Below are 22,035 nucleotides of genomic sequence, written 5' to 3' on the forward strand. Positions count from 1 at the left end.
GAACTTGGTCATTGTGCAGCCCAATCCATAAGAACATAAAAACGTAAGAAGAGCCCTACTGGATTAGGCCAAGGGCCCATCTTGTCCAGCTTTTTGTATCTCACAGTGGCCCACCAAATGCCTCAGGGAGCACACAAGACAACAGACACAACCTGTGGCCTGGTGCCCTCCCCTGCATTTGGCAATCAGAGGCAGCCTGCCTCTAAAACCAAGAGCTTGCACATGCCTACTATGACTTGTAACCCGTAATGAACTTCTCCTCCAGAAATTTGTCCAATTCCCTCTTAAAGGCATCCAGGCAAGATGCCATCACTATTTCCTGTGGCAAAGAATTCCACAAACTAATTACACGCTGGGTAAAGAAATATTTTCTTCTGTCTGTCCTAACTCTCCCAACACTCAATTTGAGTGGATGTCCCCTGGTTCTGGTGTTATGTGAGAGGGAAAAGAGCATCTCTTTATCCATTCTGTCCATCCCCTACATAATTTTGTATGTCTCAATCATGTCCCCCCTCAGGCGCCTTTTTCCAGACTGAAAAGCCCTGAACGCTGTAGTCATTCCTCATAAGGGAGATGCACCAGCCCAGTAATCAATTTGGTTGCTCTCTTCTGCACCTTTTCCATTTTCACTATGTCCTTTTTGAGATGTGGTGACCAGAACTGGACAAAATACTCCAGGTGTGGCCTTACCATCGATTTGAACAATAGCATTACAATATTAGCTGTCTTATTCTCAGTGCCTTTCCTAATTATCCTAACCTGCGCTGGCACAGCTGAGTCAAGTGGCCTACACTGACCTTGGGGTACACTGACCCCACTACACTGACCCTTACCTTGGGGTAAGGGTATATTTTCCCCCTTACCCTGAGTTTTGCTCCAGCCTGCCCAGTGGAGCTACTTAGATCTAACTTGCTGGTGGAAGTCCCAGCAACTCTGTGCAAAACTGCCAGGCCTGGGAGGGAGGATAGGATACGGTGGACACCTCCTCTACAAATTCTGTCTGCCTCCCAGACCGGATCCACCCCCAGTCTGTCCTCCTCCCTATTCCATTACAACTCACCTTTGTTCCACCCTCCCTCAAGGGTATTTGCAAAGTTTTTTTTTTTTTTTTTAAAGTTTCAGAAACTTTTTGCAATCCACCAAAAATCAGTTTGCAAACCACTGGTGGGTCCTGACCCACCATTTGGGAAACATTGCTCTAGATGTGTCCATTGCAGACAGTACGGATAACAGCACTTTTAACAACATATCAAAATTAGCTGAAATTGACCCTGATGTGTATAAAAAGGATCTGAGCAGTTCTCACACTGCAGCTTAACTGCCTGGGATGTTTTTCTGTGTGAAGACACCGTAGAGCAAGATTCCATCTGTACATATATTTGTACCGATTCTCAGGAGGTTGCTTTTAGTCTGTTGGTTTCACTTTGCCTGGGAAGCCCTTCTTTTGCTTTTCCCAACGCACACTCCGCAACAGCTTTTGACGGAAACAAAGACACAAACCCAGTACCAACTTTCCCCATTTCCTAGCCCCTTCCTGGGAACAACATGGGGACAACATGCTACACAACAATCCCCTTCATTTTGTTGTATCTTCTGCAGAGGAGTTTTGTGTGACACCCAATGCTCGTAATAGAGAAATTACACTGCCTGTCAAATTGAGACTGAATGGAGCTGTGCTTTCATGGGATATTTATTCCTGTTCTTTAAAATATTTTGTTTCCCAAAATGCCAACTTATTTGTATCAAGTTGAGTTAAAGGCATTCATTATCATGGAGTGTTGTTTCAAGCAGTCAAAATAGAAGCAAGTCATTATCGGCTGATTCTTTTGCCGTCATTTCAAGGAATCAAAGTCAACTTTGGTACTGTGTGTGAGTGTTTCCCCCCCCCCTGAATCCATCATTTAAACCTTTCATAACATTCTCGAGCTGTCAGAGTTGTATCAACTACTGATGTAAATATACAGTATTATACGTAATAAATAACAAAAGGGCAAAATTATCCTCCTAAATCAACCTGCTGGTACGTAGCGTTAAGTCTGTTCTCACGCCATGCACCAATCATTCCTTCTCACCAATAGTAAATATGCATTTACTATATTTACAGTAGTAAATATGCAATAGTAAATACGCACGCAGAGAGACTTGAAAAATATTGTGCAGCTCATAGACAGGTGTTTTGACATACCTTGCCTCTTGTGTGAACACGTTACCCATTCCATAGTTTCTGCCCCAGAATGCATTTCCTGTAATGCATCTCTTAGGGTGCTTGCAACTCTATATGCAGGTACTTCCTGTGTTCATAAGAGTTGTCTGGAGACAAGAAGCAGTTACTGACCAGGTGAACAGTCAAGCAGGTAAGTGGCAAGGGCAGTTGGAGAACAGCTCAAGCTTGATCAGACTGAGGACCCAGGAACAGTTTTGTGAGATCACCTTAATCCTAGAGCTTCAAGATTCTCGGTTTTTATTTATTTTATTTATTTACTGTATTTTTATTTTGCTTTTCTTCCCATATAGGAACCTAAAACGGCTTACAAAAGATCATGAAAAATTTGAAAATACCCCAAAACAATAAAACCACAACTAAAACAATTACAAAATACTCTTACAAAAAAAACCTATAACATGTTTAAAACAACCTTAATAAAATTGCAATAAAACAAAAAAAGCAGAGCAACAGCAGACATATTAAGGACAGAATCGGTAAAATCCTGATGTTCTTGTTAAAAGGTTAGGAACTCAGAAGGCTTGTCTGACAAGAAATGTCTACAGGCCCCACCAGAAACCCTCTAAGGAGAGAGCCATTTGTAGATTGAGAGGGAGAGAGTTCCATTAGGTTGGTGACACTACTGAGAAGGCCTACCTGGTTTTTTGCTACCACCCCTCCCACCTTCAGAGGTGAAGGCACTTGTACAAAGACCTGAAGGGATGAGCTGGATTATATAGAAGAAGGCAGTGCTTCAAATACTCTGGTCCCAAGTCATATAGGGCTTTAAAGGTCAAAACCAACCTCTTGAATTGGACCTAGAAATACATTGGCAGCCAATGCAGCCGCTGGAGTAGCAGCCCAACAGAATTGGACTGCCTTCCTCTGGTGATCCACCTTCCTCCGGTGATTCCTCTGGGGGCAGGAGGTCTGGTCTAGAGGGTTAAGCCTCCATTTGCCTGAAGATAACATCCTAAGGTTGCCAGTTCGAGGCCACTGGCACCGTGAATGGCAAGACCTTGAAGCAGCTGACAAGACCAGCCGAGTTATTCCACCTGCTCTTGGAGAGATGAAGGAGCTGCTTGTCAGCCTGCGTGGGAGGAATCTGGAGGCCAGAAAGTGATAATAGATCATAAAAGATCCATCTGAAATGTTGTGCGGTTCTTGAAAGATAGAACCTTTCTTCAATTGTAAAAATCCCTACGGGGGTTTAGAACAGCCTGCCTATGTAAACCGCCTTGAATTAAAGTCTGAGAAGAAATCTGACGACCAAGAAAGGCGGTATATAAATGCCTGTATTATGATGATGCCTGTATTATGCCTGTATTATGTATTATGCCTGTATTATGATGATGCCTGTATTATGATGATTATGATGTATTATGATATGCCTGTATCCCTGGGGGCTGGGGATAAGAATAGGCCCTCAGTTTGGCTGTACTTGTCATAAGAAGCAACTAAACAGCCACCGGGTAGATGGGACTGGTCAGCCTGGGAAGGCAGCTCATCTGAGAGAAGGAAAACTCTGATCCCAAACCTCCATTGCCTTGTGGCTACATCCAGTTATAGAAAAGGCTTCAGGAGTCAACCTCGAGGCAAAATCTGGAGCTGGAGTCCCTGAGGCAGTTCATGGCTGAACACAGTCACGTTCTGGCAACTCCTGTGACGCCGCTGGAACCAACCGTATTGGCCTCTGTCTTTCCATTGGACCATTTCAGCGACGTGGAGAGGGAGGATTTGCTGCATGGGTAACAGCCTATCCTCCATACCTGCTTTACCCAGGCTTCGCGCACTGGAGAGGACACTCTGTTCCAGAACCACCATTCAGAGCATGACACCATAGTCTTCCAAGACTGAAGGATGCCAACATGGCATTATGATGATGATGATGATGATCACATGAGCCATTTCATTTTGCACTAATTTCAGTTTCCAAACCGTCTTCATGGGCAGCTCTGTGTACAGCATGTTACAATAATCTAACCTCGATGTCACCATGGCATGGATCACCGTGGCTGTCTGTTTTGCTCTAAATGTCCATGGGGAAGAACCACCACATGCATACACCAGTTTCTTTCTATATACCTTCCTCTTTCTCCAGTCAGAAACATACCTGCAACCTGTGTGTCTTATAAGTACTGCTAACCTGTTGAATGACAACAGTGAGAGGTGGCATTATAGAATAGTGCTGTCCCACATACCTCGTATGGGATGCTCAAGGAATAACCTCAACATACACCAATGCTGCAACTATACGTTGGACCCCAGTATCCACAGGGGATCCCCTGCAGATACCAAACCGATGGATATTGAGATCTGCGGGTGGGATCTCCAGGTGTGAGGTCACATCCGGAGATCCTCTGTGGGCCCTCCAGATGTGGGTTTGGAACCCACGGTGGGTCAAATCCATGGGTTCCAAATCTGCAGATAAAGAGGCCCCACTATATGTCATCTGTAGTGGTAGAATGTTCAAAGGCTCCAGTGTTGGCATAGTAGCATGGTAGCATAGTAGCATAGTAGAATCAAGACTAAGAAACAGTGTTTAGTGTAGTGGTTCCCAAACGTTTTAGCACTGGGACCCACTTTTTTAAATGACACTCTCTTGGGTCCCACCTAGGTTTACCAGACTTTTAAAAAAAGATCAAGAGAGAGTTTATTTGCTTTATAGGTAATAATTACCAGAAAAAAGACCCTCAAACATTTCCTATATTGACACATGCTTGCAAACTGCAGGAGCTGAGCTCTTTGCAGGGTAAGTAGCAGCTGCAGTATCTGATTCTTTAATAGCCTCAGGGCTTGAGGCAATTAGTTATCTGATCTTTCCATCATCCTTTGGTGACACACCGCAAATCAGTCCGCGACCCACCAGTGGGTCCCGACCCACAGTTTGGAAACCACTGGTTTAATATCGTCATGCTGATTTTGGTGAGTGTTGATAGCAGACATGATGTTTGGCCATTTGAGACTTGTTGAATAAACCCTTCAGTGTGATTCATTCGACAAGCTGAAAATCAGGTCAGCAAGAGAAAATGTCAGCAAGATGTTTCAAAACCAGGACTCAATGAAAGTGCTGCTCTAAAAGAGGTCACTGACCTGCCGGTGGTATCTGATTCTGAAACGTTTCAGGAGGCAGTCCTGCCAGCACATGATAAACTGGTACATCTCAGTGATGTCAGTGGGCAATGAAAGACGCACAACAGTGTGCAGCACTGTTGTGAATGGTCTTCATTTGTCTCCTCTGCATGTGCTAAAGCAAACATGCCTGGGTTTTGAAAACGTTACTTATTCTGGCTATTGTTTAGACATTGTTTCTTTTTTTTATTTTTGCCAAAAGTACTGCAAGAGTAAAATTTTACCCTTTCCATCTTTTTACAGTTTAACAAAATAAGCACAACAGAAAATCATACAAACATGTGTGTATTATAAGCAAGTTTCCAAAATTCCATACTATACTCTCTCAGCCTCCTATTACACTCTGGTGTGACCCAGAAACACAGCTCATGGACTGAGCTAGGAGAGAAATTCAGCTGGAACTATTTGCTCTCCTTCCTGTCCTCTCCATCAAACTTAATAAACCTTCAGCTGGTTTGAGATTATATCCAGATCTGACGGTGCCAAAGAGATATGTTCCTTAGCTAATTCCTTGTTGTATTCAAGACAATAACTACATATTAGTCATTACTTTGCTGATTTGTTAATGTCTCTTCCCTACATAAGAAAATAAGAAGAGCCCTGCTGGATCAGGCCCACCTAGTCCAGCTTCCTGTATCTCATGGTGGTCCATCAAATGCCTCGGGGGAGAAGGAGCCTACACTGGAGGAACAGACATGTCCCCAGGGGCTCCTGAGAGACAGTCTGTTTCCCCCCCAAAAAACTGCAGGTCTGAATAGGATCTGAAGATCTTTATCAGGAGAGATAAGATCTTTCCACAGTGCAGGTACCAGAGATTTTGAAAGCCCGACTGGGGGGGGGGGCTTTCTTCTCGGAAACCTAATCGTCAGGGACAGTATTGGGGAAGGTGCAGTGTCTGCAATCAAGCTGCTGGCTCAGTGTTAAGATACCATATGGAAGAAAAAGCATGAAGTGTAAAGTTTAAGTTGGAAATTTAAGATAAGTATGTGTTAATATTGTCCCTGGCTTTGATTGACTGATTTGGCTAAAAGCCCTGGATACACTGAAGGCATTAATGAGAAACTTTTTAAGGATGTTGAAAGTGCTCTTTATCTTTGTAGTGGAATAAATCGGTCGTGGATTATAATTATAAATATAATTTGGTGCATGGACTAAAATCCAGAATTACTTGTGAACAATTTTTATTAGACTTGAAAGAGTTTTGTTTCCTTGAGACTGTTTCTTTTGTTTTGTTTTTCTCCATTAATCACACTGTTACCTGTAAGAAAAATTCAAAAAATGCCTGACTGAAAAAACATGAGGTGGAAGTAAGGAGAATAATACACTGTGGACATCTTGTGGATCAGAGAGAAACTGCAAGATGGAGCCTGTTCCAGATATTTGGACTCAAATGATCCTCAAAAATTTGAAAAATTGCTCACAATGTGAAGACAGCAGTTGAGTTGGTCCTTGCAGATTCAAGCCAGTTTAAAAACTCTCTCAAGAGATAAATGTGTGCAAGGAGCAATTGGAAGATGTGAAGAAAACAGAAGATAAACAGAAGGAGAAAGCAGAAAAGATGATGGTGAGGGATGAAATCATCATCAGAAGAGTGGATACAGAAATTCAAAGAGTGGAAAATCAACAGGATCCAGAGGGGACACTGATGGAGATTGAAATTGAGAAGATGGACAGAGTAACATGGGTGCACAAAATACAAAATTTGTTGGAACAAGAAGAAGAAAACATATCCCAGTTAATTGGAAGAATGAACATACCTTATACAAGAAAGTGTGGGCTTATTGGATTCTGTTATGGAGATAAATTATTAAAGATATTACAGGAGAAAAAATGGAAAGAAAGAAAGAAAGAAAAAGAAACCTGAGGGTTAACTTGAGGGTTAAAGAAAATTGGAGGATTTTATTTAGTTAATAACTGGTTTAAATTTACTTAAAAAATAAATATATACGAAATTGATATATATGAATTAGAATGCATTAGAAAAAATAGCAGGAAATGTTAGCGTGTGGATGAATTGTTTTATAGGTGGTTATTATGTTAAAGAAAAAAATTGTAATCAGATTGGAGAATTAGATAGGAGAATGGTAAAGAACATATTAGATTGTTGGTTTTATTATAATTTGGAAATTAGATTATTATTATTTGATATTAATGAATAATTGAACTAGTTGAGATGATAAAAAGTGAATATTTAGAAAAGATATTATAGGGAAAAATCTATTATATTTGATATAAGAAATATATAAATGAGTAGAAGAGTTAGAAGTAGATGGAAGAATTGTTATATATGTTATTATACTTTGGTAATTAGATTATTTTGTTTTAATATTAATGAATAATTGAAGTAAGTTTATGTTTGATAGAAAGTGAAAATTTAGAAAATGTAGTACAGGGCATTATGGAAAATTTAGTATATATTATATGAATAAATGGATAAACTAATAAGAGGCAGAAGTAGATGAGTAGTAGATTAGGAGATATAGTATGATTAATGAATAATGGTATATGGTATTTAGCAGTCCTAAATGTATGTTATATGTTTGTATGTCTGTGTGTGTTAATTCAAAATAAATAAATAAATAAATAAATAAATAAATAAATAAAAGATGCCTCAGGGAGTACACAAGAGACTTGCATCCTGTTGCCATTCCCTTGCACCTGACCTTCTGAGGAAGACTACTTCGAAAACCAGAAGGTTGCACATACCCATTATGGCTTGTAACACGATGGACTTTTCTTCTAGAAATCTGTCCAATCCCCTTTTAAAAGCATCTAAGCTAGATGTCATCACCACATCCTGCGGCAGGGAGTTCCACAGACTAATTACACAATGGGTAAATGGGCAGGAGGTCTGGTCTAGAGGGTAGAGCCTCCATTTGCCTGAAGATAATATCCGAAGGTCGCCAGTTCGAGGCCACTGGCACCGTGCGACCTTGAAGCAGCTGGCAAGCTGCAGCTGAGCCGTTCCATCTGCTCTGAGCTTGGGAGGATGGAGGCCAGAATGTGAAACCAGATCAGAGTGAAACATCTGGACTGTTGTGGTTCTTGAAAGATAGAACGTTCTTTCAATTGTAAAAATCCCTACGGGGATTTAATCAGCCTGCCTATGTAAACCGCCATGAATAAAGTCTGAGGAGGAATCTGACGATCAAGAAAGGGTATTATTATTATTATTATTATTATTATTATTATTATTATTATTATTATTATTATTATTATTATTATAGAAATATTTTCGAGCACGCAACACGCAATTCCCAACAAGCAATTTTAGTAGATGTCCCCTGGTTCTGGTGTTGTGTAAGAGGAAAAAGAACATCCCTGTATCTGCTCTACCAATTCCCTGCATAATTTTGTACCTCTTAATAATGCCCCCTGCCCCCGGCACTTTTTCTTTAACTTATCTTAATTCTTTACCTTATCTTTCTGTGCAATAGGTATAGCAGTCATTTTCAACCACTATGCCGTGGCACGCTGGTGTGCCACAAATGGTCTGTAGGTATGCACGGGAGTTAGGGAGAGGGTCATTTATTAGTAGGGCCATTGGGGGATGTAAGCCTCCCACCAGCAGCATAGTGTGCCTTGTCAAGTGTCAAATGATTGATAGTGTGCCTTGACAATTTTAGTACCTTGTCAGTGTGCCATGAGACAAAAAAGATTGAAAATCACTGGGATATAGGGTCACCAAGTTATGAAATAGTTTGGAGCCTGTACTGTTTCCTAGAACATCTAAACTGGGTGAGTTTTGATGTATATCCTCTAGCCTTGATCCTGAAAAACAACAACGACAAATACAAAGTGTTGCAAATAGAAATTGAAAGGTTCTAGCAGAAGATCGAATAATCCCAGTGGTGATTGGGGCCTTTGGCCTAATCCAAAACATCTTGAAGAGCACCTGAACAATAGGGGGCACAGAAATTACCATCCACTAACTACAAAAAGCAGCTTTACTGGGAATAGCTTATGTTTTGCGAGATATTTATAACATGATAAAGGTTAGGCATTCCAGGTCCTTTGAAAAGACTCAGTGTCTCAGTAAAACAAACCGGTTGACAACACCTGTCTGACTGTGTGAAAATCAATACTAATACAACAACAAAACATCTCCAAGGCAATTTCAGGAAAAAAGAACTGGTGGCCGGGAAGAGCCTCCACACTTCCCAGGCTTGCTACCACTGCCGCCACAGCCCACAGAGGCAGGGCAAAAGAAACATAGCCCCCACCAGTAAGCAACCCCAAAGCACCAGATAGAAAGATGTTTTCAACCACACTAGAATTTCCCTCCACATGTCCATTTGTCCCTCAAAACCCCTCCAGTACGCCGGAATATGAGCCCAAAATTCTACTTAACCATGCATTCCCCAAATAAATACAGCCGACAACAGGTATGTGATTAAAATGGGCCACTTTACTGAATTACAACAAGGCAAAAACAGGGTAAACAATACCCATCCCAAGTGCGGGGTTCTAAGTGGGGGAAACGGCACTAGCCGTCTACGTCCCCCAATCTCATAGGGCGTCCACCCAACTCCAGGCGTAGCTCAATTATTATTAAGCCCGCCTTTCACCGTTGCCCGAAAAGGGTAAATCAGCCGAAATGCTATGCCTTCAGGTCACCCCTGCAAGGTCCCCAAGTTCAGACAATGGGCTAGCCAGCCTGCCTCCCCGAGCTGGTCAAGCATCTTGAGAGCGGTTCTGGTTCACCCCTGTCCTTGCTGACTTAGATTGGACACTGAGAAGGTCCTCAGCCTACCCCTCCGCACTTCTACCGCCAGTGACCAGGGCTTGAAAAATATAATACACACCCAAACGCGCTCCATAGCCAGTCTGAGGTAGGCAAAAACAAACACCATCATGGTGCCAATCAGATGATGCTCAAAAAATTCCTACCCGTCCTCCGGAGAGCGACTAGCTAATCCCAGACTAGCTATAGGGCGGGCGAGCGGGGGTTGCTTCCAGGAACGGCGCCTGTGCACTAGATCTAGCCAGTTGTCCCGCCCCCCTCAGGCGAGCCAGCCAATCAGCTGGCAGCAAGCCCTGCTGCTGGCTGATAGGGGGGCAGGCATGGCAATCTTTGCTAGTGCGCCATACAGGCGCGCTAGCAGCCCTTCTGCTCAACTCTAGTTTAGGCAAATTATACTTTGAGATGAAAACTTTTTATGTGGAAGGGGCTTGGACACCGGTAAATGAATGTGCCTGTCGGTTTCTGAATTAGTAGAGCCAAGAAAAGCCTCCACTTGAGACTTCAAAGAGGAACATTTGAGATGACAGTTTTTGTTGGGCTATTGATTTTATTCATGGTGCAGTTCACCCTTCAACATTAGCAGCCTTTCTATGCTCTCCACTACTTTTATTCACAAGAGGAAAACTCACAAGCTTATAAATGCTATGAAATGCTGTGAAAGGTTTACAGCTCCATAGCATGTGTCCCCCCATATTTGGCATCTCATGCTATGCTTGACTTCATGTCATTTTTTTTACATTTTGGACTATAAGATCATGATGATTTCAGCACCACGTCTGTCTTAGAAGCCTATTAGCTTGATCCTTTGAGCCCATAATTCCCACAGAGAGAGAGAGAGAGAGAGAGAGAGAGAGAGAGAGAGAGAGAGAGAGAGAGCGCACAGTGGAGTAGCTAAGGTGGGCAGGGGGTATAATGCCCTTGGTACCACACCTTGAGGGGGTATCTTAGAAGCCTCTGAAAGGCACTTCCAGTTTTTGAGAAAACTTGAAGTGCCATTTGGAGGTCTCTAAGACAGCCCCTCAAGGTATGGTACCCAGGGCCTCAGAAGATACTCAGTGTCCCCTGGACTTCAGAAGGCTTCCTGGAAGCCTCCAAAAGGCACTTCTAGTTTTTTGCTGAAAACTGGAATTGCCTTTCAGAAGTCTCTTAGACATCATATGGGGGGGGTGTGTTAAAATTTGAGGGGTGTTATGGGGGGATGGAGGATGTTAAAAATTTGTGTCTCCAGATGCTTTAGCTGTGCTGCTAAGAGAGAGGCCGATCTGAAATGCTCTCCCCCTTTTCTCAAACCATTATCAGGCAGCCAAGTTTAGTGAATGTGGTGGTGGGGAGGCTGAAATGTATTTCTCAGCTCACTGACAGCTCTTCCCCTCCCCCCAAAACCCCATTACATGCAGATACAGCAAGACTCACGGGACATGCTGGGGGAAATTCATGGCAGCCAGTGGGAGCTGGCCTTCAGAAAGAGCTCCAAACCACTGCTTCTGCCAAAGAGAAGGTGAGGATAAAATTCTGTGGAGGAAAAAAGGAAAGTCAGTTGTGACAAACCAACAGAAAACTGGTGCCAAAATGTTCTTAGAATTTCTTTGGCAACTTGGAAAATTGTCCTCAGTTTCAGCCTTGCCAGATTTGATCCGATTGGTCAGATTTAACCTTTAATTCAAGGCCTAAAAGAGAAATTGGGGAATGGTGCTTCTGGGATACAACCTGCATTTTGGACTGCACCACCAGTCACAGAAGCCTAGGTAGCTAGGCAGAGCCTGAGGGGCACCTGCCCTGGGCACTATGCCAAGGGTGGCACCTGACTGCCCCTCAGGCTTCACCTTAGTTACGAAGAAGGTGCTGTTGGCTTTGAACACCTATTCCTTCTCTTGTGGAGGCTTCCCTTGAAAGGCAGCCTCCACAGGAGAGGGAACGGGGGCACGAAGTGGCCAGCACTTTCTCCTTTGGGGAGAACTTGGAAGTGACTGCCTTCTGCTACTTTTCCTCCTCTAGGGAGAAGGGAATTCTCCCTATGGTGGCTATACTCCTGTTTACTTTCCTGTGGAGGCTCCCCTTCAAGGAGAACCTCCATGGGAGAAGGAACAGGGACACGAAGCTGCTGCAGTGAGTGCTCCCTCCTCTGGGGAGAACCTGGGAGTGATGTCACGACATTGCATGACATCATGACACCAATGCCCCAGGCTCTGGGACAGCACATTACGGCTCTGCTACCAGTCCAGATTTTTCTAGCTTCCTCTCTCACATCTGGACTGGCAGTGTCCAACATGGGGAATCATCGCAGGTCCTTATGAAACAATTTGTCTGCATTCTAAGAAAACCTTTCCCTTCTGAGAGAGTCTTTAAGAAGGTCCACATTTGGCTACCATGCACACTTTTCTCTCTTTGACTGAACCGGCTTGCATTGTCATGCACAGGAGCAGAAAGATGGGCAAATGGAATGTTTGATTAACATTGCAAAGCACAAAGTCTATAGACAGGTAATGTTATTGCTCATTTACTTGCAGGTCATTTCTGAAGGATAGAAAGGTACTCTAATGAGAAAGACATGAAATGGGATGATTATCTTATTGAACAGATAATATTTATCACACGGCAGTTCCCTCTTTATTTAACAGCCAATGTTTTGAACAAGTTTCTAAAGGAACACTCCTCATGTCCACAGGTCTTAATGGTGACCGACCAGCAAGGGAAGAAGCCAAGCCCATTAAAAAAATGGTAATTGCAGTTTTTACCTAAATGGAGACGTAAGCCTTTGTTCTTGTCAATGACAATTACTGATGTTGGGTGATACGTTAAAAAAAGAAGAAGAAGCAAAAACGACAATTTATTTTTAAAGGGAATGCTTGCATATTCCCTCTGGTTCGTTACAAAAATTCTCTTTGGGCAGCCCAATTCTGGTGCCCAGAGAAATGGCAACCACTGCATACCAAGGGCATCAGGCAGCCATCGGTGGCTCCTCCTCATTTGTCCCCTTCCCCCAGGGGAGCCCCACAATGGGGCTACTCAAGTCTATTTAGCCGACACAGAGTTGATGGCCTCATGTGGGGCTGGGCAGCCCAATGTGGAGTTCTGGATCCAGAGGAGCAGAGTTCTACTAGTCCTGCCTCCTCTCCTGCCCCACTCCTGTCCTCTTCCTCTTGCCCTCCCCCACCCCGGAATGCCACCCCCCCAGCCCTGACTCACCTCCGCCCAGAGCTCGGCCCTTGCTCTAGGCAGGGTGCCGCAGGTCTCCAGCTGGCGCTGAGGCATCACCAGTGCTGACCTGGTGCTGAGTCTCGCCTTACTGCATGTTTGCGACACTCAGCACCGATGGAGGGCCGGTGTTGGGTCTCAGGATTTGGCCCTCAATGTACACTGTGATCAGGCTAAATAAAGATGAAGATTGATTTTGGATTGTATAATGTGGCTTTGTTCTGGTACATGGAAATGCACTTTTCATAGAGCTCCACTGAAAAGACTGGCAAGCATGCTTTTGTGTCATTTTCATTAGGTTATGGAGGAGGATGAACATTATCTTCCTCAAATGAAGAGGATTGTGGCAGGGTGGGTCATTTGGGAGACCAGCACCTCACTCTTCAAGAGTCACTTAATAGAAAGACCCAAGTCCAAGGAGTATATGAATTACACCCACAACAGCATATGGGCTGTTTGAGGACTCCCATGCTTTACTTGTGGCCAAATCTTATGAAGGGCCTATGGCAGCAGGACTTGCGATCTGCTGTTGTAGGGCTCCTTGCTGCAGTGTGAAAGCCCTGCTGACGTAGTGCATGTCAGAGTTGTTGGCAGAAACGGCCAGTGGCACCACAAAGGCCCCAAACTCACCAAGATGCTCCACAGGCCCTAGTAAGATGGCAGCGAGGGTGGGCCATGGGGGGGGGGCTGGAGGGCATTTGAGGGGCATTCAGGGCAGGGCAGGGAGAAGGCAGGAGGTAGGGAGTGGGATCACAACAGCAAAACACAAACTGGATCCTAACCCCTATTTTACATCCCCCCCATTTTGACCTGTTGCCCTGGGGTAAGTTCCAACATCCACAGTGGGGTAACTTGGATCTGTACAAGCTCTATAGCTGGTGAAAGTCCATGTTGCCCTATGTCAGCGGATCAGGCCCCAAAGGTGCATAGGATTTGACAGGTGTGTCTACTGCTGATCCTTCCCCTCCTGGGCCTGATCTGCCCACCCCTGCTCCTTCATCACCCACCCTCCACCCACTACACTCCTTCCTGACCTACCCCCACTCACCCTCTGCCTCCTTCCACCTCTGCAGTGCTTGGTATGAACCCTATCTTCTGGTGCATGCATTGGCCTGGCACAATGCTTCACGCCAGCTCGTCCAACTACTATGTCGTCAAAAAATGCTTTATGGCATTTTGTGATGGCAAGCACCCATGCAGCATATACTGCACCGGCCCACATGGTGGTCAGGATTGTGCCCTGAGAGAGGTAAGTAAATATTTTCTACTTACCTCTTCAGAGACCATCTTGCCCTCAATGGGTTTCCTCGAACCTATGCCAGATCTTTTGCAGGCGTAAGTTCAAGGAGATTCAGAGGGTTTGGGCCAGGAGTGGGGCACAGGATCTTGGTGTGTGTTACTGCCACCAAGATCATTATTTTCATAGCGGAGGTACTGTTCTGATAACCATTTTGACTTTTAATTAGTGTCTCAAGAAAATTAGCCCCTCATGTTGCATGTGGCCTTAGGCATTACTTTCCTGTGATCCTACTTCTGATATAACAACCATTTGCATCCTTTTTCATCCCACAGCACTCTGAGAAAGCACTGAAACTGTCAAGGCACGCTGGTGGCGTAGCTAATGAACGTGTGGCCTGATGCAGAGCTCAAAATGATGCCCCGGAAGTGATGTCACAACCAGAAGTGACATCACGCCCGGGCTTTTAAAAAAGTGAAAATTGGGAGGAACCCACTTCCTCCCCCCAGTAGCTCACCACCCACTTGCTCTGCTGCCTCCCCCAGTTGGTGGCCTAGCTAAGGCATCTATCTGCTACCTGGGGTCAAAGAAGATTTTGTAGCGCCCCTCCCCCCGCATGACAAAATCAAATTTAATTAAGCAAATAAATAAAAAGTTATTGGTTCCATGCTGTATCATAATAACATCTCATTGGCACTCAGAACAATCAGTTTCATAGGTCAGTTTGGAATTAAGCAAATCCACTTTTTGTTCCACAAGGCAGTTGTGTTTTCATTTTCTGGTTAGTTGGCCATAACTTTTGATAGAAAACAAATATTACAGTGCAATTTGTTTAATTGCACTCTGCATTAAATTACCTTTCCAATGATATATAACATTGTGGTATTATTCATACATACCATGATTTCACAATTTTGGTCACTAATGTCAAGCTCAGCTTGTTGCCCCCTTAAATCTTGATGCCCGGTGCAACTGCTACCCCATGGACCACCTTAGCTATGCTACTGAGGCATGCCATTAGTTTTTTTACAATTGACAAGGCACATTGCACTGCCAGTGGGGGAGGGGGGGCTCACATCTCCCAATGGCCCTACTAACAAATGAACTTTCCCCAAACTCCAGCAGTACACCTGTGGACTATCTGTGGAACACTAATGTGTCATGGCACAGTGGTTGAAGATCACTGTTATAAGAGGAAAAGAAGAAGAAAGACGAGGAAGAGGCCCAGTGTGTGCTCTGGGACAACTTCATGATACCGCATTGCTGAACTTAAGCTGGACAAGGGATCACTGAGATCTCCTTATAAGGCCAGAATATCAGAGAAAGTAAATAAGCCTTGGTGGAATAATGATGGCAACAAATATGAACAGAACTACATTTGTATTTCTTATTTTCTGAAGTGCATTCATCAATCGACAGTGACGAGATCAAACTGTTTAAGACAAGGTTGGCTTGACTTTTTGTTATCCAATGGCCTGTTTTTAAAATGTTCTTTTGTTTGCTTTCCACATGTACAAATAAATGCTAGCCCCCACCCCACCCCAATGGCGAGAATTCTCTGTGACAACATCACACGACGGATGTTGACCTCTCAAATATTCTGCATTTTGATTGGATTGCCAATCTACCTTTGCTTGAAAGGTTACTGAGGCTGTCAGCCAAGAGTAAGGCTGGAATTGCCAACCAATCAAATTATAGAATACTTAAAAGGTCAAAGTAGTACAGCACACTAACATAATTCATAGGCTATATGAGGCATTAAAATCCTAATACCTCATTCTCGTAACAAAGGTTGTAATGAGAATGAGAAATGGCAAAACACGAATTCATTCCCGTGATGATTCTAGCGAGAATGTAAAAAGCTATAAACTTAACCCCTTCTTGGCCTTAAGACTGTATCTTTATATATGCATGTCTGCCAACGGACTCTGATGGACATAAAATTAGCTACAGTGCTGGATAGGGTTTTATCATTGCAATGTGTACCAAATTAATTAATTATCCATCTCTAGGCTGTAGCTGCATTTTTTTTTTTTTGCTATGTCATACAACAGCACTTCTTATTCGCCGGACAGTAGCATAAACTGAATTTATTCAGATTTACAAGCATGTTTGTTGCACGCCAGTGAAATGTTCCATCTGCTTCTACTTCCTTAGGAATTTCAACACGGGGATTGTCTAACCGCAAGACAACCTTCCAACTCACATGTGCAAATGCCACTCAGAAAAGTACAGACCTAATACATTTTTTGTGGAGTGAAATTTATCTCTCAGAAATCAGGCTCGCTTCCCCCTCCTCCATAGGAATTCAGTTCCTGCATAATTTCAATTATTAGAGGCCAATTTTTTTTACAACCTGGAAGCTTAAGAGCTCTCTCTCTCTGTCTCTCATCAGTATTGAAAGCAATAATAAGGGTAAATGCTAGCAAACTATACACATGGCGCACGCACACACATGCACTATTTTGGATGGGGATAAAACAGTTGTTTTAATCATTTTGTTTCATTGCTTCTTTCCGTGCTGAACCCAAGGAGACAACATAAGGACTGATATAACCTGGAGACATTTGCTTAACTTCCTCCAGAATGAAAAATAAACTGTTAACTTGTTTCACTGAAATTAGAAAGAGGCAAAACATTCTCTGCATATTCCCTCATTGAGCATCTCTTATATCTAAAAAGCGATGCCTGCATATAAAAGACAATCCAGAGACATCTTTGAAGGTTCTCTTTCAAAGCATCCCTACTTCCTTGAGCGTCTGGGGATTTCTGTTATTAATTGAAGTTAATTTTCTAGGATATCAGTTTGCCATGCACGTGGGAGAGATTGATAGCCTCTTCAATTCTCAAGAGTGTTGAAAATGACACTGTTCCATCACCGGGTGCCTTCACTTTTATCATCACAAATCAAATTATAAACATCGGGGCAACCTTGCTGAAATCTGGCTTCGGGAGATTTCCATAAGATTAATTAGGCGGCCAAAGCAAAGATGGTAAAATATAAGGGGGCGAGAAGGGGGGGGGGCGTGTGTGGAGGAGGATATCGTGCGAGGGGGGAGCGAGGGGAGGCCAAGAAGAACCATTCATTTCTCACAGAATGGGGAAGTCAATTCAACAATGGGTAATTAGCGTGGGCCATGCATTCTCAAAGGCACTGAGGACACTGGACTCTTTCTCTCACTCTGATGTGGAGTGCTGTATTGTGGACCCCTCATTTAATTAGGGCACTTTGATACCCAGAGGAGTTCCGAGCTCCGGGGCATGCTAAACACAGACTGACACCAGCAAGCTTCTACCTCCTTCCACTCTAATTAGAGACACAATGAGCTGCAAAGACAATGTTTTACGCCAAGATTTCTTCGGCAGATACCTCTGGCAGGAAACAATCATTTATTTTGTGTCTATATTGGTATTCAGATTAAATTGTTAGCATGCAAACGACGAACTGGGGGCACATATCTATTAAAAATGCTGAGCAGGGCTCAGACATGATTGAAGTCATTTGTGTGTGGGTTTCTTCTCCCCTACCCCCATCTCCCCCCAAAAATGTAGGCTCCCTTTTGGAATATTTATTTGGTTGCTCGATTATCTCCGCGCAAAATGACTGGACTAAGAACAAAAGACAAAAAATAATTCAACTCAACATCAACTCCTCCCCTCTCTAGCTTTAACAAATTCTGATCCTTACTAGACTTCTAACTTTATTTTTTAGGGTCTACTGCAGTATCCAGTATCCCAGTTTTCCGTAACCAGTTTCCAGTATTTGTGGAAGGTACTGGAATGGAACCATCATGGATGCATTTTTATGTTTACTAAACTGTTTGTAGAAGGAGACAAACATTTAGTATGCCAGCAGAAGGTTCCCAAAAGCTCAGCCATACATATTCCCCATGTTATCTTAATAAATATATCTTTCCTTACAGGTATCTTGCTTTCACAGTGTCAAAGTAAAGGATGTCCATGCCCGGAAGAAGACCCACAGTCCAATCCTAACAGGACTGCAAATGTCACAATACAGTGGCACCAGAAGAGTCACCGCTATATCCCACATGGTCAGGGATGCAGCTGGAGGTCTCCTTGAGGTAAGGGAACATTGTTCCCTTACTTTGTGACAAGCCCCAGCTTGGCCAATGGGGCTACTTGGATCTGGACCAGCTCAATTGTTGGCACAGAACCGAGTAACCCCATGTAGAGCTATCAGACCCAGAATGGAGGACAGGATTGAGTGGCTGCCGCCATCCCCCCCTTCCGGACCTGAACCACCCTCCTCCCCACCTTTCCCCTGCCCAGTTCTGACACCTTCTCAACCCTACCTCACCCCAGAATGCCACTGCATCACCTCCAGCAGCTCCCAGGGCCTCTCCAAGTGGCACAGAGGGCCAGCTCTCACCTAAGCTGGCCTCTGTGCTGCCGCCTCCTTTTGGCCACCGCTAAGTGCTTTACAGCACTTTCATGGTGGCCGTCTCCTTGGCAACGCAAGCATGATCAGTGCTGCTGAAAGAGCTGAATTGGGCTGCCAGTTTCTGCCAGGCAAGTAATTTTACAGGGAAGTGAGAAAGTATTAATGACTATACCTGGATACCTGAGCTGGTCTACCTCAGGCCTGAGTTTTCACCTCCTAGTACTCTCCTGTTCACTCAGAGGAGAGCTTGCAAGACTAAGGAGTGCTGCCAGCTGATGCACTCCATATCTTACTCTACCTTCCCTACCATTCCCTACCTTCCATTTCCTTCCCACCAGAAGCCTGCTGTCCTATCCTCCCTAACCATCTAGCACATGCTTTAAATGACTATTGGCCCTGTTGACATTCTTCCCCTGATGGCAAGACTGCCTCCTAAGCCTCCATCAGGCACAAGGGAGCCCAATTTCAATGGGGCTGAGAATTTCTAGTTATTACTATTGTCATTGCTGAGCTTCTGGGACCAACATACCCTTTTTCCTTCAAATTGTAATGAACTGCCAAGCTAGCACTGCCGGTCATTTATGCTGAAAAATATGATTAATCTTACTACACATCTTTTAAAAAAAACAAGGGGGGAAAAAAACAACCCCACAACCCAAAGTTTCCAGCAGCAAGTTAAAATGTACATATTTACATTGTTACTTTTGATGGACAGTTCTGTGCTGATTGGAAGAATATAAATATCCCAAGGGAAGCTGCATATTGGAAATTAATCTCAGCTTTCACAAAATACTTGTATATGCTGCTTCACCATTATTTTGAAGAGCAATTGGCCCCCAAACAACACACACACACACACACACACACACATACACACACACACACACACAGAGAGAGAGAGAGAGAGAGAGAGAGAGAGAGAGAGAGAGAGAGAGAGAGAGAGCTGATTTCTTTTCTTTTATTAAAACAGTGCCATTGCTCTATATTCAGGGCTAGTTTTTGTTTTAAAAATTCAGAGAGCACCAAACTCACATCAGTAAATGGGAGAGTAATGATGATTCATAAGTGGTTACAGAAAATGTATTGGGCTACTACTTCTACAATTCTTTAAAGAAAACATAAGATTAATGGGCAGGAGGTCTGGTCTGGGCAAGAGGTTTGGTCTAGAGGGTAGAGCATCCATTAGCCCGAAGATAACATCTAAAGGTCGCAAGTTCGAGGCCACAGGCAGCTCTGTGAATGGCGAGACCTTGAAGCAGCTGACAAGCTGAGCTGAGTTATTCCGCCTGCTCTTTGGTGTGAACGAAGCATCTTGGCTGCCCTTCAAGTGAGAGATGAAAAAGCCGCTTGTCAACCAGAGTGGGAGGCAACTGGAGGCCAGAAGTGAGACCAGACCGTGAAAGATCCATCTGAAATGTTGTATGGTTGGCAACCTTCAGTCTCGAAAGACTATGGTATAAGCCTACAGCACCCGATATTCCCAGGCGGTCTCCCATCCAAGTACTAACCAGGCCTGACTCTGCTTAGCTTCCGATATCAGATGAGATCAGGCATGTGCAGGGTTGTGCGGTTCTTGAAAGATAGAACCTTTCTGTTATTGTAAAAATCCCCTCAGGTGTTTAGATATAGCCTGCCTATGTGAACCGCCTTGAATAAAGTCAGAGGAGTAATCCGATGGCCAGAGAGGCAGTATATAAATACCATTATTATTATTATTATTATTATTATTATTATTATTATTATTATTATTATTATTATTATTATTATTATAAGATTAACTCATTCAAACCTCAGTAGCACTTTCTATCAAGAATGGTCAATGGGAGTCATGGCAGTCATTGCTGTACCATGGGTCATCTAGCTTAATATTGTCTACACTTCTTGGCTATAGCTCTCTGGGGTTTCACATGAGTACTTCTCCATCTTATCTGGAGATGCCAGAGATTGGACCTGGGACCTTTGGCGCATGAAGCATGCATTCAATTACTCAGAAACTAATCCTATCCAGTCCACCATCCCACTGTACAGTGGTGCTAAAATAGCTGCCACTGTATCCTGCGAGGCCAGAGAAGCAGCTGGAGATCTCCTTGGGGAAAGGGAACTCAACGTAGAGATGTTGAGCCTCAGCAGCCCCTACTTGGAACTGCGCCAGCACCTGTGGGACTCCCTAAGTCTCCTTCTAGGAATGCAAAGGGTTCTGGAGACCAAAAAGTTTTGAGAACCGCTGCTTTAATTGTTCATTTCCTGTTTTATGTCAGTCTCAGGCAGTGATGTCGCTAAGGCACCTGGGAGCACAGGCAGACCACTGGGTACCAGAAGTGCCTTTTGGAGGCCTCTAAGACACCCCATCAAGGCAACGTACCTGGTGCAATGTACCCCTCTGACCCCCTTAGCTATGCTTCTGGTCTCAGGTCTCTTCATTACTAGTTTCCTCTTTTCCACCTCATTCACTTCTTTTCTAGAGCGTGATTGTGCTCCAGTGAAAAGAAAACAAAACAAAGGTGAAGATCAGACAGTACTGTCCAACCAACTGCCCAGTGTTTTACACTTCCCCCACTCACCCAGTATATCACCCCTCAATTGTGCAGTTAAAAGACTACTTTATGGTAGGACGATTCCATTCAAGTTTTTAAAAAAATCACTACAAATCTTTCGAAGTGGGAGAGCAACATGTAAAACAGGAGAATAAACAGGAGATATCACTATTTAGTAGCGATATCACCCAGATTCATAATCACTGAGTGAACAAACAGCATCACAGAGAAAATGGGTAGCATGGAAGTAACCCTTGACTATACCTGCCATTCCTCGCTGGGAAAAAAAAAAAACTGCAAATAAATGCAAATAAAAGTATTCATAAAAATGTTCAGTTAACAACAGCTTCTCTTTATAAGTGTTCATACTGTTGTCAAAAATGCCAAAGGGAACATACCTTATATGTGATTGAATCCACAGAAAGGGCTAATTTTACCAAACCCCTGCTAATTGGGTAAGAGGCACTTTTTCAAGTGGGTGCTCCTTTTTTTAGCAGGGGGAGAGTAACTGGCCCATCTCACCCCAGCACTGTCTGTTCTAGTGGCTGTCTACTGGTATTCTTTTGCATCTTTTTAGATTGTGAGCCC

The 22,035-nt window shown here is 43.6% G+C and overlaps 1 pseudogene; it reads right to left on the reverse strand.

Annotated features, from left to right (window-relative positions):
* Positions 1–20,372: 20,372 nt before the first annotated feature.
* LOC136658217 (5S ribosomal RNA) lies at positions 20,373–20,491 on the reverse strand (annotated as a pseudogene).
* Positions 20,492–22,035: the final 1,544 nt, after the last annotated feature.

This window comes from Tiliqua scincoides, chromosome 7, assembly GCF_035046505.1.
Source record: "Tiliqua scincoides isolate rTilSci1 chromosome 7, rTilSci1.hap2, whole genome shotgun sequence".
NCBI classification, from domain to species: Eukaryota; Metazoa; Chordata; class Lepidosauria; order Squamata; family Scincidae; genus Tiliqua; species Tiliqua scincoides.